This window comes from Sceloporus occidentalis, unplaced genomic scaffold (genome assembly GCF_023333645.1).
Source record: "Sceloporus occidentalis isolate IW3139 unplaced genomic scaffold, rSceOcc1.0.p SCAF_306, whole genome shotgun sequence".
Lineage (NCBI taxonomy): Eukaryota > Metazoa > Chordata > Lepidosauria > Squamata > Phrynosomatidae > Sceloporus > Sceloporus occidentalis.
Genome location: NW_028317286.1, coordinates 450821 through 457778, shown reverse-complemented (window position 1 = coordinate 457778; position 6958 = coordinate 450821).

The window sequence follows — 6958 nt, the reverse complement described above, 5'->3', positions numbered from 1 at the left end:
CAAGTTTAGGAGGTTTGCTTGGAGTTTTTACAGACACTTTTTATGTAGCTTTGCAGCTATTTGATAGCCGTTTATATAATTTAGGTAAGACATTTAGAAGAATAAAGTATTTTAACCAACATCCTGCGAATTCCAAACTCCATTTTCTGCTGTTCCTCCACATATTTCCATTTTAAGGCTGTAGAACATTGTGATACCCTCACACCCACCAAACATTCTGAGCTCCTACAATGGGAGGTGGTGTCCACAACAGGTAATCGGATTGGGGTTCCAACCACTTCACCCAATTTCAAAATACTCCACCCATATCACTGTTGAGCCGGTTGGGTCAGCAGAAGGTCCATGGCATGTAAATCTACCCCTGTAAGATATCAGCTCGTCCCTCTAGTACAGGGGTGGGCAATTAATTTTCCCATGGGGCCACATGAGAAATTGGAATGGTTTTAGAGGGCCAGACCTCTACAAACTACAAACTCCGAAGCCTTGTCCATTTTGTTAACTTATGTGCTGTTTAATAAAGTTATTCAAGCCTACGTCATTGGTAGAGGTGCTTGAATAAGTAAGGCCTGAATAACTATTAGCACAGCACAGAAGTGAACAAAATGAACAAGGCTTCGGAGTGCATACCGTATTTTTCGCTCTATAAGACGCACCTGCTGATAAGACGCACCTAGATTTTAGAGGAGAAAAAAAAGGAAAAAATATTTTGAGCTAAAAAATGGGCTAAAATATTTATTACAATAACTGAATAAGCTATGAACACAGTAAGACACACGCAGTAAGACACACACAGACACAGTAAGACACACACAGACACAGTAAGACACACACAGACACAGTGAGACACACACAGACACAGTGAGACACACACAGACACAGTGAGACACACACAGACACAGTGAGACACACACAGACACAGTGAGACACACACAGACACAGTGAGACACACACAGACACAGTGAGACACACACAGACACAGTGAGACACACACAGACACAGTAAGACACACACAGACACAGTGAGACACACAGACACAGTAAGACACACACAGACACAGTGAGACACACACAGACACAGTGAGACACACACAGACACAGTGAGACACACACAGACACAGTGAGACACACACAGACACAGTAAGACACACACAGACACAGTAAGACACACACAGACACAGTAAGACACACACAGACACAGTGAGACACACACAGACACAGTAAGACACACACAGACACAGTGAGACACACACAGACACAGTGAGACACACACAGACACAGTAAGATACACACACACACAGTAAGACACACACACACAAACACAGTAAGACACACACACACAGTAAGACCTCCCTCCCTAACCCCCCTTCTCAGTATCTCCCCTCTAACTCCCTAACCCCCCCTTCTCAGTATCTCCCCTCTAACTCCCTAACCCCCCCTTCTCAGGATCTCCCCCCCCGCCCCGGTCACTTACCTTAAACTCCTGTGTTGGAAGCGTGAGGCGTTTGTCTCGGGTGCCGGCGCTTCACTGCTGATCGCCGGCGTCTGACGTCATATGCCGGCGCCCAGCGTAAAGCGCCGGCACCCGAGACAAACGCTTCCAACACAGGAGTTTAAGGTAAGTGACCGGGGCGGGGGGGACACCGGACTCATTGGTGAGTCACCAGGACACTCTTTGCGGGCCGGTCCGAGCTATTCAGCGGGCCGGATGTGGCCCGCGGGCCGTGCTTTGCCCAGGTCTGCTCTAGTAGAACATTATGCAGATGGTTTTTTTTTTGTATCCTTTTGCATTTTAGGAGACACTTTTTCTGGCACCCATCTCACATAATTCGTAAAGCGCCTATCCTCGCGCAAACTCCGCTAGCCTGGGACCTGCTCTGTCAAATAGGCGACTCGCGGATTCATTCAGTTAATGATCAATAATCCATGTCGTAACTTTAACTCTATTGTTGTCTCGCGCATTCTCACAGCTCTGCACACACTTTTGTGTTTGTTTGCTACCTCTGCATTATTTCGGCTTTATGAGGCTTGCAATTCACTGGAGTGGTTAAATCTTTGTCACAAGCAATTCATGCTTGCAGTTGTTAATCAGGTTGGTGTTCATGGGACAGTAATTCCTTTCTCGGGAGATTATCCGTCTGATCGGCTGTAGTCCGCAAGGGGAGGCTCAGGGCAGCTAAGGGATTTGTTGGTTATTTTTCTAATTTCCTTTAACGGGTTATGTTTACAGGAGGATGCTCTAGAAAGCCGTGTCTGCAGCTTATGCGCATCGGGAGAAAGCCACTCCGAGGGTCTATGGGAAACAGTAGCTGAACCAACTGTGCGTGAATGCGATCTACACACACATTCACACACTCACACAGCTGGAAATTTCCACTAACGCATGACTTCATAAAAAAGCAAGCAACCATACGCAAGACAGAATATGCTGGAGAGTACTGGGGGCCATGACAATATTACCAAATATATATATATATATATATTATATATATATTTAAAAAAAAACACAAGTCTTGTTCACAGGGGGTGTAAAAGAATTATGATTATTTTGGCAAAGTATCTAGCTTGACAAACTGGGCCACTTAGAATAGGCTTCTGGACCCACCAAAATTACACCAATAAACATAGAATCTGATGGCAGTCTGACCATTTTCCCCAATGTAAAAAGTAAAACTTTAATTAGTCCTTGGTCACATCTTAAATCCAGGAGCCATATACCTATCCCATGCGTGTTTCAATTCCTTAACTGTCCCAGCCTCCATCACCTCTGATGGGTGGCTACTCCGGCTAATTTTTGTTCTCATAACTTGTAAAACAAATTTACATCCCCTTTGAAGATGAAGATGCTAGCAGGGTTTCGAAATATCTTTCAGGTCAGGAGAATTGCTTTTTTTTCCCCAAGCCCCTATGTGAGTAGCCATATTATTTCCTATTTGGATTCCTTATAAAGATTTTATTTTAGTCTTTATTTGGGTACAATGTAACCATTTCAAAGAATATAAGAAGACATGCTACTTAAGACACACTTGTTAGGTCTCCAACTGAAATCGGTGTCATTTGACTTTGGAGTCACAGGAGCACGCGCTGGCATTATTACTATTAAGCGTACATAAGCATTTTTATCAACGTGCATTGTGAAGGATCAGTCGAAAGACAATATTTTCTCAGCAATGCAACCGGCATTTTTTTTCTGCCATATAATTTCAGTTTCAAAATGATTCCATTATTTTAAAACATTTAGTCTTCCTCAAATGCAAGTAACCAACTAGAGCAACAGCGCCCCCTGGAGGGAACCATAGCAAGGTCCATGAATCAGGTGAGAAACAGAAGTGCAGATAAAAATCATTTGGCCCCCCCCATGTTTTTCCTGCTGTAATGACCCAAAATTTTAATCAGTCCTTGGTCTAGTCTGAGATTCAGAAGCCATATGGCTACCCCATGCATGTCTAAATTCCCTTACTGCGTTAACCTTTTCTTATGCTGGGAGGCTGTTCCAGTTATCTACCACCGTCTCTGTAAAGCAAAGACTTTATTATGTTACATATAATCCTTTGACTCTTTAGGTTTAGATAATGCCCTCTCGTTCTTAGGGCTTCTTGTTTGTACGTCAGCTTCTAACACCTAAGGTGAGGCAGGCATTGGTGCCGTTTCCAAACCCAAGAGCATGATAATGATAATAAAATCACACACATTAAACCAAGCCGATTAGTCAGTTTTGATGCTTTTATTTAATTTTTGCATTTATAATATCATCAACTACAGGTTATCAAACGTGTCTCCCACAAAGAAGCATTCTTTAACGTAAAAAATATAAATTCTGCATATTAAAAGTGCATACACGTTGAATAATAAAACGTAGAAATAAATAATAAAAAGGCATTGTTACACCATCACGCACCAAGGCCAAATGTTTTAAAATCAGTGTTCACCAAAGTTAACCGTAACCGTCCGGATCTTAATACGAGGTTGTCAAGAGCTACACGCCAGACGTTCCCAAACACCGTTGAGCAGCATCGCTTGTAAAGTTACGGGTACCGCCAAACAGCCGTAGACGCTCAAAGACACGGCACGCGAGCTGCACTCGGAGGGCAAGTAAGAAGCTAGCCTAGGGTCAGAGAAAGCAAAGGATATCGGGAAATTGAAGAGAGGATAATCCAGTGTCAGAGACTAAGGAAAAGGAGAACACTTCTTACCGAGTTGTCCAAGTAAAGGCATACTTAGCGTTTTCCTGAAGAGCATGAAGAAAACAATGTTTGTGTGGGGTGTGAAATTTGCTTTCTAGAGTAGAGGTTTAATGTGAAAAGGCTCTTTTTAAAAGGATTGCCATAGCAGTGGTTGGACCATTACCTGTGGTGGCCTCCCATACATTAAGCTGCAATAAACCCAAAAATGGTAGCAAGGTAACCCCGGCACAAGCGTTTTAGACATGCAAATAGCATCAATAGCATTTTAGAGTTAAAAATATAACTTGGAATGCAGTCAGTTTCACAAGAAACTGTAGCAAAGTTACACGCTCACATGCAGTCAGAGATGGAGTGGAGGGCAATTATTCAAAGCGGACGCCCGACCATAAAAATATTGTTGGGCATGCGAGAAGTTGTGGTCTGACATCGCTCGGATCTGAACCTCGGGTCCTCGGGCTTTCAGAACCTACTCACACAAGCACAGATCCATGAAGCGTCTGCCACCCTTCAGAAGACATTAATGTGGGAAGCTGGACTACTAACGACCTACTTCAGGCCAGAGGCCTATGGAGATTTCTATACCCCCCGTCTACCCAAATTACATTGACTAATTATATTACATCAGAGTTTCGTTCCCATCAACGCGCGATTCTTCTTAGTAAACAAAAACTGAACAACAAGACTTATATTGCTGGTCTTAAGAAGAAGGGAATAGGGCAGAGTTAGTTAAACCTAACCATGCAGCCGAGAAGTCATTAGAAGTAAAATTCCTCCGCATTATACATATGAAAAAAGAAAAGCCTTTGAAAAATTAAGGTTTTAGGATAAAAAAAAATGTCCAAAGTGAACTAAAATTCAATTTGCTAAAACAGTTGACATTAAGTTCATCCAGCAAAAAAACTCATTCATGTACGTTCATCTACTGAGCCTTGGCGGTGTAATTTGGGTAATACAGACTTAAAATACAATAGTGTTATAGAAAGCGCAAAGAGTAACGTATACCGGGGTGAAATAAGGCAGAGGCCGTCAAATTAATTTACCCCTAGTTGATAAATGCTTCTAGGCCTTTGGACAATAGTACGCCAGCCCTGGCACTTAGAGAGCAGATCGCATTTAGTGCTTTAACACAAACTGAAGCCTTTATATAGATAGCAGCAAATTTATTCTAATAGTGTAAAAAATAACCCAAAACGTTGCTTGTTTTAGTGTTGCACAGTGCAAAAAAAAGAGAAGCACGACATTTTTAGAAATATTCACAACAGTAATGATAGGCAGACTTTTAAACAGTGTGCTCTGAGAGCATTGATGAGGTATTAGGAATTTCTGTAGTAATATTTTTTTTTTTTTAAAGTCATTTTTTTACCTCTTTTGCTCGCGATTTTGTGTACGATACGGCTCATAAGAGAGGAACGCCCCATGGTGCCGTTCAAGTAGCTGAGATGAACAATATGAGATGAACACTCAGAAAAGACAGCTAGACTGGTCACAAAGCCTGTGCAAATCCAACAACCATAATAAAATACTTTAGAGGAAAATTAACAGTCTTAAAAATAAAATTAAAAAAAATTACTAAACCGCTTTAGTCACAGAGAGATGGACCAGCCATTGCAAAAGCGAGACTGCTCAGTAAGCTTTAGGACTCTCCAGCTGCCTCTTCTGTACCCGGCAACCATTCAGGGGAACAAAAGGTGGTTATGTATAAAAAAAAAAATAAAAAAAAAAATAAAAAAATAAAATAAAAAAATGGATCTTATCAGCACCACTGATCAGACTCCTGGATTGGTTGATATGGTGATAAGATCAATTTTGGATATAATATATATATATATATATATATTGGTCTACTCTGAAATAATTGCAAGCTATTAAGGGCTGACAACTAAAGCCGCGTTAGGAGGGGCCAGGATATACCGCTGCGGTGGGGTATACCCATGTTCCTGATGCAGAAAAGGGTTAAACTGGTTAAACCTAAAGTAAAGTCTTCGTTATGTTCTCCTTTACATCAGGAAGTGACATTCATACGGAGCATATTAGGGAAGTCATTGGGATTCTGCTTTTAACAACTTATAATACTTGTTAAAATTTTCATTGGCAGACCAGAACTGCAATCTCTTGGAAGGTGGGTGACCTTGACATTGCAGGGGGCATTACTTTACTCGCCCAAAATATAGCATTATCCTAAGAAAACATAAGTAATCATTTCCTACTAGTTAGGTAGTCGCTTGCGACGGGTTATCACTTTGTCACTTTGCATTGGTTAAACGGGCTAGTAGTAAGTGAATCGCACTGTGAAGGCAATGGGCCATAAGAAGCATCATTTCGGGGCATCACATGGAATGTTCACAAACGCTGTTAAATATTCAGCACTCTGGGACATAATTAGAAAGAGAAATCCCAGGGCAGTGCTCTGCTCTCACACATTCAACAATTCTACTTTAGAGAATCTGTGAATTAAAAAAAATAAAAAAATAAAAATATTGCGGAAGCAGGAAATTAAAAAGTCACTACAGAAAATCTGATTTTTTTCTCACTATGCAAAAAAAAAAAAAATGGTCAAGGAAAGCGTTCTCCCTACCAAGGAGAAGGCGTCCTGAAACCTTTACATTCTCCTTCATAAAAGTTGCAGGGACATCAACCTTTTTATAACTCTATTTCGCAAACCAATCCATTTTCTTTTCCAGACTTTGAAGAACTGAATTAACGATCAAAATAAAGTTTAAAAAAAAAATAACTTTTGTATTATAAGTTCTGATTTTACCAAACCCCAGTGCCTTTTTA